This window comes from Rhamphochromis longiceps, linkage group LG7, assembly GCF_057381845.1.
Source record: "Rhamphochromis longiceps isolate RC_006_pf linkage group LG7, R_longiceps_female_GT1.1, whole genome shotgun sequence".
In the NCBI taxonomy this organism is placed as follows: Eukaryota; Metazoa; Chordata; class Actinopteri; order Cichliformes; family Cichlidae; genus Rhamphochromis; species Rhamphochromis longiceps.
The window spans coordinates 46,130,767-46,145,737 of NC_140563.1; positions in this window are offsets into that span (position 1 = coordinate 46,130,767).

The window sequence follows — 14,971 nt, forward strand, 5'->3', positions numbered from 1 at the left end:
GCAAGAGGAGAGACCCGAAGCGGCCGCTGGTCCGAGAGTGTCAGGTGAACTGAACTTCAGGTAAGAAGTTATAACCTGCAGTCCATCTGGGTCAGATATGAACCAAGTTTAGGTGGAGTTTATTTTATGCTGACTTTTTCGTACTGCGTGCTAGCTAGCATGACGGAGTTTCTATACAGCTGGGTGGTGCTATGTTACTGATGTTGAACTTTATTTTGTTCATAAGGTTAATTATTAGTTTCCAACCCTCCCGTAAAAAACGGAATCGTCTCGTATTCAGAGAAAATATTACGCGTTTCGTGTTGAGGTGAAAAGGAACAGTTTGTCCCGGATTTCAGCTACAATGAAAAAGACACAAAGCTGGAGTTATTCTGTGTTTACGCTGCACAGCAGCCTCTTCTTCTCTCATCCTCTCACCCTCCCTCTCCTGTTTCTACTTCAATCATGAAACTGATCAATGATCAGCTGATCGGCTTTTCTCTCTTGTTTGTTTATCGCCCACTTTGCGCCAGAAAGAGGAAACCAGCGGATGTCGCGCTAAACAACAGCAGCACGTTTAAGCTTGATCAGCTGTTGTTAGAATTTATTTAATATTAATTTCTAGTATCAGCTGATGTTGGCTGGAGCCACAGCTGTAAAGCTGCTGGTCATGATATCGGTTTGGTTATCTGGTGAGAGGGAAACATGAAGATGAAACCAGGAGATGTCCTTACTGGATCACCAGTCATTGTTATTTTTTTGTGATTCATGAAAGTCCAGTTCTGACCACTTGCATTTGGGAGTCCATGATCCATGCCGGACCCCCTCTGCTGTGACAAACAGACAATGCCACCCTTCAAATCGCTGGGGTGAGCAAAGATTGTATTTGTGCGGCTTTTCAGCGTCAGCTTTTTTTTCTCTAAATGTACTTCGTCAGAAGCCTCATGGGGGAGATTTTGTGCAAACCACACTGTCACAGGCATTCATGTGCTTACACTAATGACCCAGTGCAATTTAACACTGCTGTTTGATCCATGGGTTGAAGCTACAGTTATGTTCCCCTAATGAAAGTTGGGTGAGTTTTATATTTGCTTGCTTTACTTATTCTCTGAGGAAGTTTGAGGTCCGTGCAAATGGTCAAAAAAGGAGTTTCAGTGACCCTGCTGACCATCACAATATGCCTGATAGGCTGAGTCTTTATTGTTTCTGTTGTATCTGCTCCCTCTTCAGCACATTTTGAGCATTTTAAGGACATTTCCTATCACTGTTACACAGATGACATTCAGTTGTTTATCTCTTTTAAGTCCCAAGAGGTCACACATCCATGCATACTGTAGGTGCTTAGACTCAGTTAAAAAGTGGATGGCTGATAATATTCTCCAGTTTAATGAAAAGAAAAGAAAAGTCCTTGTTTGTGTCTCCAAAAGATTTCTGTCTGAGATCATAGAAAATCAAGGTCCCCTTGTCATGTTTTGGTAAATCTTCCATCAGCAACCTTGGAGTGACTCTTGATGCTGCTCTCACTTTAGATGCTCACATTAAACCTCTGGTTCACTCTTACTTTTATCACATAAGAAATATTGCCAAGTTGAGTTCCTCTGTGTCACACACCGACTTGGAGATTGTTATTCATGCCCCATCATGTCTGGATTACTGTAATTCATTGTTCACTTGTCTTAACAAAACCCCACTGGAATGTCTGCAGGTTGTTCAGAACTTCAATAATTCAGCGAGTAAATGGTAAAAAGGTAAATGGCCTGTATTTGTATAGCGCTTTACTTAGTCCCTAAGGACCCCAACGCGCTTTACACTACATTCAGTCATCCACCCATTCACACACACATTCACACACTGGTGATGGCAAGCTACATTGTAGCCACAGCTGCTAATCCAGCAGTAGCTAATCCAGTTTCACCGGCTCCCCATCAAGATCACTTTAAGATTCTGGTTTTGACTTTGAGAGCTCTGCATGGACAAGCACCAGCATACATCAGTGATCTTTTACATCCATACAGCCTGAGCAGGACCCTGAGGTCACATGATCAAGGCCTGCTGGCTGTGCATCATTCAAGGCTGAAAACTAAAGGACACTGAGCTTTAAAACTGGAAGAGTTCCAGGATTTCACAGGAGCATTACCCTGATGTGGGCATCAGCAAAATTCAAATCAGGTATGTTTTTTTTTTATTTTTTTTAATGGAGAAGATGAGGAACTTAATGATTGAACCTTTTATATTTACTCCACTACAGTATGCTGACTAGCCATTTGCTGACTTTGTTTGTATTTGTTGTTGTTGTAAAGATTGTGTGAAGCAGATCAGAGCTTTTGTTCCCCAAACAGGTGAAAGTGATGCTGAACACAAACAGGAAAACTTGCAGACCATTAAACCAAAACAATGAGGCGAACGATACTAAAACAGAGGTAAAATGCAGTGTTAGGTACTATTTCTCTAATTAGATATATTACGCATAACATAACTCGGACTTTAACGTAGTATGATGTGTCTCTACATAGAAAGGACCCACATGGCTTGTAGTATAAAGTGTTTTCAGTGACACTAGTGCCACCCTGCATCTCAGTGTGGGCAGAGGTTGGTGTAAAGACATAAAAATGTTGGTATCTCTGATATAGTTTTGATTCTTGATTGCAATGGGTGACCAAACCCTAGAGGAACAACTGACACATGCTGACCCAAACAGATCTCAAACCTAGGAATGGTTTTAGCTCACTGAGTCCACCTGAAAGGGGCAATGCTCGTTTGACCCACTTGTAACAGAAAGGAAACACTGACAGGTGCAGATTTAAAGCGAGAGAGTTAATGCACTGGGAAAACCAGCTGACATCTTCTCAGGTGACGGCTACAAGAAATGTGAATCAGCCTCAGCCACCTGATTTCTAAGAAAATTTAGCTTTGCCAGTGTTTCTTATTAATGTTATCCATCTCCAGTATTTAGGTTGTCACATTAACACATCATACATATTGACTTGTCACAGCAACAAAAGCAGAGCAGGTGGCCTGAGGAAAGGTGACACCAACATTAGCTGCTATTAGTGGTCACACCAGATCTAGTGAAAAAAACTGCATTAAAAAAAAAGCAGAAAATGCCTTGTTAATTATCTTCTGGTGCATTATCCTTTCTTTTTAGAGAGGTTTATATGAAAATTATATAAGAAAAATTTGCAAAAATTAAAAACCATGAATTGCTTTATTTTCGATTTTTTTTTTAACTGTACACAGGTGTGGAACCACTAAGTGGATTTACCTGACCAAGGATCTGCTTTATTGCCTAGATAAAGTTTCCATTTGCAGTGAAAAACATTAATTTTTTTAAAAAGTTGAGGGAAAAAAACCCAAAATAACCAAATTTACATTAGCATGCCACATTACTGTTCATTATTTATTTGTAAACTTAATGAAACATGAAAGTTTCTTAATCCTGAAGCACATTCACACCAGCGTTCCTGCTGGCTGCATTCAGCATTGATAATCCTGGCACTCCCTGCAGGTCCGTGTATTAAAATGCACCGCTGATGTTTGCCTTTGTGGAAAGGCCTTTATTATTAAAGTGCCCTCACCTGCTAACACATTACAGCCCGTAAACAACATGAATGATGTGCTGAGCACTGCAGCCTAACACACATTTATTAAATTACACTTTTCAGCCACACATCAGCTTTCTCCTTTGATTCATTTCCATTAATGAGTTTGCTGATGTAGACTGGCATGCTGTAATGAAAAGGTAAAGACAAGCAAGCAGGAGAGCCATAAATAAGTCTCAGAGCATGAGGAATAATGACAGGAGTTTAATGTCCAATTAGATTAAAAGGCTCTCTGACACAAAAGCGGGATGCTGAGTGCACTGCTCAATGAGCCTGTGAGCGACATTGATTAACGCTAAACGGATCTATTACTCTCATCCATGGACCTGATCAACAGCTCTACCTGGCACTTCTCTAACACTATAAATGTGTGTACAGTTGTACCTGCAGCTTCGTCTTCTGCTACCTCTTCTTCCTTTGGCTGCTTCCTTTAGGGGTCGCCACAGTAGACTGTCTGCCTCCATACGGGCCTTGTATGGATTATCCTGATCCACATGTTTGATTTAGTAAATATTTTATTCGAGATACACTTAGTGAGACAATTCTCCTTATTTATCCTGTTTCAGGACAACCAAGATGACAAGCTTCCTGTAATCTTGTAGCTGGGTTGTATACTTGTACCCATATATTTCTGCAGGAAAAGTTTTCTACCTATCAGTTGGGCAGATGAACTGGCAACTAATATAAAAAAAATTGTTTGTGCATTTTTCCAAAGACATGCGGGGGATTTTTTTCCCTTAATAATTCTGATGCTTGCAAAAGCAAGGTGGTTTTGGTGTCTATTTCTGCAGATATAAGAGGCAAGAGAGTTTTCTTCTTGTGAAGCCGAGCAGAGGCCTGATAACATTCCACTTTATTGGCTCTAGCTGAAAAAACATGATAGTCTGTCTATCATCATATTTGTTTTCAGACACTTGTCAGCCTCAGCTTGCATCTTCTGTTTGAGCTGAACATGAGAGAGAGGGTTGCAGAGGTGTTAAATCTGCTTTGCTGCAGGGGAAGAAAACTACCTTGTAGTTGTGGCTCCTCATTATTCTGCCAGCAGAGCTTTGCTCTGTTGAGGAGAGATAGATGGAAAGATGACAGATGCCCTCCTGTGGAGGAGTATGTCAGCACCTTTGACATAAAACACAGTCTGCATTAACATACACAGTTACCATTGTGTGATGTGCACTGCACCACGGAGATCAAAAAGGCAATATTATATAACAAAAGGCATTGTACGCGTCTAACGTTTGAGGTTTCTCTCTAGGATCTCTACAGTATTTATTATAGGTCAGAAACCATGTGTGAGTCATTAATAATATACTTGAGAGAATGTTAGATGCCTGCTGCCTGACTTTACTTTTTTATTACAATGCAAATGCGCTCTAAATCTTTTTAGAATGACATAATCATCATTGTTCTAAGGTTGATTTTCTAATAAATACAACATGTGTCATGTCCCATTTCCACAATTCATGCATTGTGGGATTATTTTTCCCCCTGCCTACTGTTACACTAAACAGCAAGGAAGAAAAATTGCACTATGCTTGTGCCAAATTCAAAAAAACGAGGACTCGAAATAGAGAAGCAAAGTGATTCACAATGGGACGAACCACGCTGTGATGATAGAAAATTACAAGGAATAATATGAAGTCACTACAATGCAGACTTGCTGTTAGAGATTTTTCAGGCAACAAAACAAAACCATTTTATAAAATCACTGATTATAATTTCTAGCTCCTTGTTTTGTGTTTTGTTGGCTCGCAGCATCATTTGCAAGACTGTATTAACATTGCAATTTACAATATCATTTGTAACCATCAAATGTTTGGCATTCTGAGATGTTTTTTTCCAGTAATTGGTGGTCATATGTAAAAGGAAATATCTTCCTATTCAAATCAACATCATTAAGTGTGTTGCAGCACAGTGACAAAAAATGGTTGTTATCCGTGGAGGTTGGGAGACACTGACCCTAGTCTTCTCGGCAAGCATCTCATCAGTGATATTCCAGGTAAGTCAGAAATTCTTGTTACGTGGTTTGTAACTGTGAAAATCCATTTCACATTAAAAATGTATACAGAGTAGGCACGAACAAACCACCTCTCCGAGATAATTTATAATAAACACAGCCTGTATTCAAATTCAGATCATGTGCACTCATTTGCATATGTTATTGGTTAATTACAACATGCCAGTCACATAATGTTTTCATTACATATTTGTATCTGAAATTGCTGCTGCCACATTTTAGACTCAGAAGCCTGAAGTCATATTTGCATCAAACAGCACTGAAGAAAATTTTGTTTGGGGACAAAAATGCATTTTGTCTGGTGGTCCGTAGCACAGATAGTCTATCACACCTTTCTCCATTATTTGTGAACCAATCTAATGTCTTCATTTTTTTTAAAAATGCCCCAAGAATGTGTCTAAATTATTTTTCCTTTATAATGGCCAGCTTTGTCTTATTCCATTACACACTGCACAGCAGATAGGATTATGTCTCAGCCCAAAAGGATCCCTGTGCCTCCCTACCTCTGCCTGCAATATATTTAAGCACAGTAACATCCATTAGATTGCCGGGACCCTGAGTTTTCTAGCTGAACATTGTAGTGTAATCACATGGTCTCGTGACTCATTTCACCAGTGGTATTAATGTTGTGCCCCGTCGCTCTAGTTGCTGCAATAACTAGGGCAACTGAGACAAAGTAATCCATTTGTAACTAACAGCTACACAGTCCTAAAATATAAAAGTCTTATAAATAGCTTTGTCTAGTAAATACCTGGGTTATATTTTCACCTCCATCAGTTCTTCAGAAGGGACAATTTAGAGCTGGGAGACACAATCTCTCATCCTGGTCTACCCCGGGGTCTCATCTCAGTAGGACATGCCCTAGAAATCTCACCAAGGAGGTTTTCTAGAGGCGTCCAAGTCAAATGCCCTAACTACATCAAATGGCTCCTTTTGATGGAGAGGAGCTGTGACTTCTCCTCCTCACCCTATTTCTAAGTCTGAGCTCAGACACCTTTTGGAGGAAGTTCATTTCTGTCACTTGTATCTATAATGTTGTTCTTTTAGTCATTAGCCACAGTTCCTGGCCATAGGTAAGGGTGGGAACATAAATAAATCACTGCCTTCGCCTTAACACTCTGCTTCTTCTCCAGCACAGCAGATGGCCCAGCATCCATATCACTGCACATCCTGCACCAACTTGTCTGTCAATCTTTTGCTCCACTTTCCCCCCCACATGTGAACAAGGCCTGAAGATATTGAAACTCCTCCACCCACCTGGAGTAGGTGGGTGGAGGATACACGGTATCAGTTGTTTTGGGGTTTTTGTTACTTTCTCAGTGTCCTCTTTCCTGGTAATGGGACAAGTCATCCCCCTCCTCCCCAGACTCTGTGGAGATCATAAATGTATTCCCTCCAACCCCTGACTATATCCCCAGCTGAGGTCAGCAACACTTCATTGTCACTGCATATACTATTCGGCAGAACACTGCTTCCCCCTCCTGAGTCATCAGACACTTTGCCAGAGTCATTTCAATGCCAGTAGAAAGTCTTTCTCCATGGTCTAGTGTTTTTGCATCAGCCATTGCCAAAGCCACACTCCACTTGGCCCGACTCTGTCAACTGTCTCCACAGTCTCACAAGCTAACCAAGTTTGAATTAATATTCGACCTCAGGCTCCCTTCACCTCTGGTGTCCACTCTGTGGTTCAGGGCGTGCTGACCATCTGCAGATCTGCGCAGCAACCCCAGCAGTACATCTGCAAAACTCAACGAACCAAATTTCACTCAAAATGCTTTTGAAATGATAGTAGTTGAAGATTTTTCAGACCACATTACACCCAAGCCCTAGGGCCCTTTCCATAGGTTGAACACAGACCCGTGTAGTGCTGTCCTTAGGGGATAAGACCAGCAAATAATCAACCATGAGCCCCTCTAGGCTTTGCTCTCAGCCTCTCATGGGCAAGGTGATGTGCTCTGTTAATTTTCTCTTTATAGGGGTCTCGTGGCCCCGCACCTAGGAGTAATTTGCCTTGGAAGACCCTACCAGGGGGGAACTGCCCCTAACGTCATAGTCACTGAGATCACTTGGACACAGAAACCCTTCAACCACAGTAAGATGGTAATTGGTGGAGGAGCACAGAGGGGTTTTTCAGGTCTTATTCTGAACATTCCTGATTTCTGTAGCCCCAAAAAACAGGTTGATAAATTCAGTAAAAGCTATTTATTAATGAGGAGAAAAAACAAGCTAAAATATTCCTGGCTTCAGAGGTTTGTGATAATTATACATCTTCTTGTATGTCTTACCTGGACATCAAATGTTGGAATGTCTTTAAAAAATGCCAAAAAAAAAAATCATGAAATTTTAATGAATATAATTTGTGTTCTTCCTTATCCTATTAGTTTTGTTCATCTGAGAAAGCAACAAAACACTGCGGTTTAATGAGTTCTTAATGCTTTGAAAACATTTTGCAAGGCCATGCTTTTCACCTTCTGAAGACTAAATATTGAGCTTTTTTTTTTTTTTTTTTAAAAATCCCTTCCCTACCGTCTGCTCAAGGGGTGCAGAAAATAGTGCACTATTAGCACTGGTGGAGCAGAAAACCATTCAGCTGCACTTTTTCCACATAGGTTTGAATCAATTTGTTTTCTCACTCTTCATAAGTGCCTCACCTAGCCAATGTTATTGCTTAATTTATTTCTTGGCAGTGGATAAAGTCACATACACACCCACACGTTTCTATATCTGGAGCTTCCTTTCCACCTCTTCATAGCATTCAAACTTCATATCACCAAGACAACGCCACTGCATAGTTGTGTGTATCTAGTTATGTGCACATAGTGTACTCAGAGAAGTTTCTTTCACTTTCTTCAGTTTTTCTTCTGCTTTTGTTTTTGCAAGAATGTAAATCTCTGACTTAAGAAATATACAACTGAAGTAAGAGTTATATCTTGCACGTTATTGGCTTGTATTGAGTCACAACACAATGTTTTTGCTGGTGGTATATTCCACTTAAAGCATCGTTGCAGAGAAGACGTAACATCCATCAAGTCTTACCTCAGCAGCGGAAGAGAAGTGGCTTTGTGAAGCAGTAAAATTACAAGTTACATTGTTCTAATATCAGAAAAACTTAATTAACTAGGTGAGCCTTAGGGGATCATTCAAAATGCCTCCCCAAGCAACAGCAGAGAGCACGAATGACCCCAAGCTACGACAGACCTGCTTACTGATACAGAAAATGTGATTGCTTTTCATATTCCAGTGAATTTTCAACATTTCCCATTTTACCTCGGGATACTCAGACTCCAAACGCATCAGAATAGGTACGGTGCAGCACGAAGGGGCCGCACGCATGGGCGTTATTAGCTAAATGAATTTTAATAAATAACACCCGAGACATAATGAAACATAAGACAATATGAAAGATGAGATTAAATGCTTGTTGAAATATGTGAGACAGATAATGGGATACGGCGGTGAAACAGATGAGTTTAAGGAGGTGCGTAATACTGCGTGTTCAATTTATATGTAAATCAAACCTCCTAATAGAATGACCTCGACCAGGTGCCAGAGGATAGGAAAACGATCCCACCCAAAAGCATTTCTGAATTTTGAAATCTCGTGAGCTTCCACTGGAACACGGTGTCAACCTGGTGCTACAATAACCCATTAGAGAGTAGGCTGATTAGATGATTTATTTTTGTTACCACACCGCACCTACAACAATCTGCACGACACATATCAGTGACAGTCTCTGCTGGGTGTACGTGTACAGGTACTTTCAGCGGGAAGCAGGTTGCTCTCTACACCTATATATGTGTATGTGTAAGGTGAATGGATATGTGACAGACATACCACCACTCTCTCCAAGTGATCTCTGTCACCTTTTTGTCCTGTGCTCATCTCAAACACAGATCATATATGTCTGTCATACCGACCCTCTTTGTTAAGGAGACGGGAGAGGATAATCAGGAGAGGACAAATGATGTGCTGCAAATCCCCTGCTGCGTGACATTTGACCGTGCATGCACTGTAGACAAGCTAGCCTGTCCTCAGACGCTGCATAGCTACAGCCTAAAATGAAAAATAGATCTGAAATTATCAGAAAAAATAGTATGCATATCTCAGCAATTTATTTAAATTAAGAGTTCTTTTAAATTATTTTATTGTGGGTGTTTTCTGTGAAGTCATTATAGTATCTCTGTCTATCAGTCACTAATGGCATGGAGCAGTGGGAGGCCAGGACACCTGCGTCTGCTGCCTGATAATGAATATGATGAAGATGGATAATACTTTACCCTGTCTGAAAGCACGCTCTCAGCTAGGGAGTGATTACTCTAGTAATTGGGATCCGTGGTGGCTGCCACTGGAGATGCTTGTGATGAGGCTGTCTCAACTGCAATGTAGATAACATTTACATTATTAAAACCCAGAGACACAACACCACAAATCAGCGCTAACAACCTCAAAATCAGATTTGTGAACTTTCATTGTAGATTTATATGTATAGTATAAGAAATTCTTCCTAGAGTGAGCTTTCGGGGACTCGGTTAAGATATGTTCACATCAGGTTCAAAAAGCTTCAGAATTGATGGGCTCAGTGAAGCAAAAGAACCTAACTGATTCTGACATGCTTCACCTGGGATTTCTCTAAACTTCTCACACAGGAATCCTCTGCCACACCTGTCTGGACACAAGTGCATGCTAAAAACAACACTGATATGCTAGTCATATAAAACAGACTGGAACAAAACAAAATACTTTTTTGGCCATTTGTATTAGTTGTGTTAGTCAGACAGATTGTACACGATAAACAGATATAGCCTCAATTTGATCAATTATGGGTTTGTGAAGTCTCATTTTGAGGCTCAAATCATTAGCTAATGCATCGTCAGCTAATGCTAGCAAGCCTGTTTAGCAAGCTATACACTACTAACTGGTGCAAAGTAACCTTTGAGTAAAATACAGTATTACACTCTAACAAACTAGTATAGATCTAATGGGCAGGCCCTTTTCTGTGACTCAAATTAACCGTGGTGAGCCGTGGTGAGACATATAACAGTTACAGCCACCTTTGACAGCACACCTGTCACTCACAGTGGCAATACTACTAATAATGCAAAACTTTAACTCCTGATCAAATTTGAATGGGTGAAAATCACCCCCTGTACAAATTTCATGTAGGGAGGAGTTACAGATGCTAGACTCAAAGTATGTTTATTTCTGCATTGCATTTTATATTTTAAAATGTACCTTGTGAATAAGGGAGTCGTCGAAATTAGCTTCTTTTTTTTTAACTGCAGCTTTGGCTAACTTTTGGGGTTAGCCTCAGGTAGCCATTTGAGGAACTGCTTTTAGTGCACTGCGTCATTGGCTTCATTTTATTCTTTGTTGTCTCAGAGTATGAGCTTCTAGTTCATCTAAGAAACCCAGAGACACAACAACACAAATCAGTGTTGACCAGTTTGTGACCTTTCATTGTGTATTTGTGTGACCGCTCCACCTTAGTTTACCACAGTGAACATTCAGCTACATTAGAGCTCCATGGGTATTCTGTTATTTCTGGGGTAAAAAAAAAAAAAAGAGAGAGAGATTTATGAAGATCCCAGAGTGGTCATTACCAACTGGCACCACTTTTTTTTCCATTTTAGTGCAGTTTCCCATAATTCCCAAGAGACACTGGGTGCCCTCTAGGAAGTGTCCAAGTGCATAGTGGGTGCCGAGACTAAAGAGGGGGGTGCTGTTAATGACCATCTGCTCAGAGAGCAACCTTTTTAATGAAGACGGATGTTGGGAGGATCTCACCAGGGGGCTACAGGCAGGGGTCTAATGACACATCCTTCTATGTCTGGACCTTCTAGGTTGTCTTACATGACCTGACAGCCCTCACAATCGCACTTGTACCAAAGACTTCAAACAAGCTTCCTGAAACTGCAAGTACTCACACACACTTACAAGCTTGCACTGTGTCACTTAATGGTGAATGGTGAGGACACACATCTTAAGCAGTTTAAAACTATAGTAAACTTAGACCCTATAAAGCATACATGATGAAAAAAACAACTGCTATTCAAAGCTTTTCAAAAGTAAAATGTGAGTAGAAATGCATGCTTGTATCTTGTTGTATGCTTAATTTTCATGCTGAGAAGATCAGAGGGGTCACTACAAATGTGCCCACATGAAGAGGCTCTAGGTCTGGTGCACAAAAGTATTACAAGTAAAAAGAAAGCATTAGTCTTTGTGAATGAGCCACATCATGTAATGGTTGACTAACACAGATTTAATTGGATTTCTGTTACTTAAATTAAATTCCTTTTCGCTTTTGATCCACAACTTCTGTTGCCTGATCTTCTTTTCACTCTTTGTGTTTGTATTGAAGCCTTGGGAAATGTTTCTGTTGATTGGGCAGTGTCAGAGTGAACCCTGTGATTGTGCTCGAAAGCTCAGGCCTCTTCGTCCTAGATGTGATTCCAGAGCTTCGGTGGTAATAACATCCAAAAAGGAAGGAGAGAGCTTATAGCACCAACACCCTTAGGCTTCACCCTGAATGTACGCTCAAATTAAAAACAAGCCCATGGCCTTAACAGCACTTCTAAACATGGGGGCTGATGTGTCAGCAGTCTTTTATTAGAGTCATCCTGTTCAGAAACACAGCAGGGAGGGAGGGAAAAAGATGGAGCCCGGCGGAGAAAACATGGAGGCCTACATTCCCTGCTGTCCTTTATTTTATTTCATCAGTCATCACTTTTCTGTAAAGATTATTAGACTAGTCAACTAAGATTGATGGATGGAGATGAAAGATGCTCAGAAGCCCATCTCTTTCACACTCATCTTCATCTGGGTGCTGGTTCTGACAGCAGAGGAGCAGAGGAGGAGATGGATGGATGGGTCTTATCTTCCTACTGTACTTCATGTGCAGCAAAAGGTGCTGCTGCTCTTAAGAGCACACTATTAATAGTTCTTTTTGTTGTTTAGACATCTAACAAAACATTAATTTAACACTTTTGGCTATATAACAACATAAATAATGCTAATTTTTATGGGAAACTTTTAACGCAGTCTCGGTTATGAATACTGTACTCAAGATTTAATATCCTGAGAGAAAGCATGTGAGGTGCCGCAGGCTAATAGGAGCCGTTATAATGAGGGATGATACCAATAAATTGATATCTCCTACACTCGCTACTGTACACCCTCCTGCTGCAGTTAAAAGGATTGACTCAGTCTTCACTAACCTTGTATTTGACTTGAACTGTCATTAGCGAATCAAAAGTAGATTAATTAATCGCGGGTCCACTGGGGTGTACATTACCTTAAGTGACTATTGTAATATAACTTAAAGAGAAATCACCCATGATTTCTCATCTTGACACCAGAATGAATGCTTTGCTACTTCCAGGAGTGCTGATGCTGTCATCAAGAGGCAGAAAATGGATTCTGTAAGTGGTGGAGAGTCTATTACTGCATTAATTCTGCAACAAATGGGAGCTCTTCAGAAATGGTCAACACTTAAATCTCATCAGACCTTTTTTTCATTGTATTGCATTAAGTCCCCTTTCCTTATTCTCCTCCTAACACTTTCTTAAAACCTCCAGAAAGATGTCATGTTTGACACAAGGTGCTCTAACCTGTAAATATCATCCATTATGTGCATATGTCAGAGCACTTGTTGACTGCTCCAAGTGGCAGCATTTGGTGCTGAAAAGAACAGTAAGTGCATATCTCTGTTGTTTCTCTGCCTCTGGCTCAGGTGTTTTGCCATCCTGTTACACAATGACTTTTTGTAAACACACTGTGACTTGCTCACTCGAGAGAAGAATAAGCCAAATCGGTGCTCAAAGCAAACAAGATCCCTGAAAGACGGGTATATTTGATATAATTATGCAAAGAAGCAGCAGTCTCTTTCTTTGTGACCTTCGTAAACATCATTCTTTGTCCTTTGTTGCATGCCCTTTTTTCCCCCATATTCTTCTTACTGCATCTGAGAATCTGTGGAGCTATCATCACAACAAGATTTGATCCACTCATTAGTGTACTAACAGTATCCCCTGCTGGCAAAAGAGGGAACACATACACAGCGACCTGTTCTGCACTCACTGTTGTTATTGAAAAGATGGAAATAAAATGTTTGTTTGTGAAGGCATCGTGATGTGAAAAATATGTAAAGTGGTCGAGTAAAAGGCAACACTGTGATGAATACATGCAGGGCCTAGTTTGCTTTTACAGATTGAAGTGCAGCAATTAGATATTTTCCCTTTAGAGACCCTGAAGTTAGGCAGGCTACTCGAGTGATCAGTCTCATTCATCAACATCATCAACCAGTTCATAATCAGCTGCTTTCCTGGTGCAAACTTAAAAGTTTTGATGCATGCAGTTTAATTAAAATGAAAAAACTGAGAACAAAACAAAGACCAAGCAACATAGCCGCCTAATTGCTTTATTTGGATAATACAGTGAAAAGCTGATAAGACATAAGGAATTAATGGCTCTTATACAACCCACCATTCTGATCGATGGATTCACAGCAGTGATTATGAGTGACTGTCGACTCCAACTATTCAAGCAGCACTCAGTCTGTGTGCTGTATTTGCTCTTGCATTTTCAGTAAGTCCATGCTGTCTGTCTGACAATAAGTTCATCATTACTACAGATTGCGAATCAGACACCCCCCCCCCCCCCCCCCCCTTTAGGGGAAGATAAATTGAGAGGTGGGGGGGGGGGGGGGGGCAGCCACCTGCCCTCCTTCTATAAACATTCTGGTTTCCATGACAGCCTGGAGCAGGATCCACAGAGCAAACACTGCAGCAGCCAGCAGAAAAGAGCCCAACAATGTGGAGGACTGGAGAAGGAGAAGGAAGAGAAGGAAAGCGTAAGAGGGCGGGTGGGTGTGTGTTTGTGGGGGGGGCAAGCAGGTACAGCAGGTCCATGCAACACAAAGCAACGTACAAATTATGACTTGTGCTGAATGGCAACCAAGCAAAGGATTTGTAGAGTCAAACTTATAATTAAATCAATATAATTAAATCTGGAGAGGTCCGTCAGCGATACAAAGGAGAAACGAACGAATTTCTGCAATTTGGATTGAGCAAAGTATGAGTTGCAGTAATTGCACTGGAAAAGATTTTTGATTGGATTTTCCTCCTTCCCGGAGCAAACTTAAAAGATTTTTTCAGATCCTCGGCGTAAGCGTGCAATAAAAACATAAATAAATCACCTTTAAAAAGAAAAAAAGTAGGCCACTGAGCTGGCTCACACTCTTTCCCTTACTCACAGCTGATGATTTACCTCAAAGTCTTTCACATGACACCAAAGATTACCTGAAGCCATATTAAAATGTGAAATCGGTGCGCGAGGTGGATGTTTAAAAATCTTTCTGCGCTGAAAAAAAATTGAAACGACT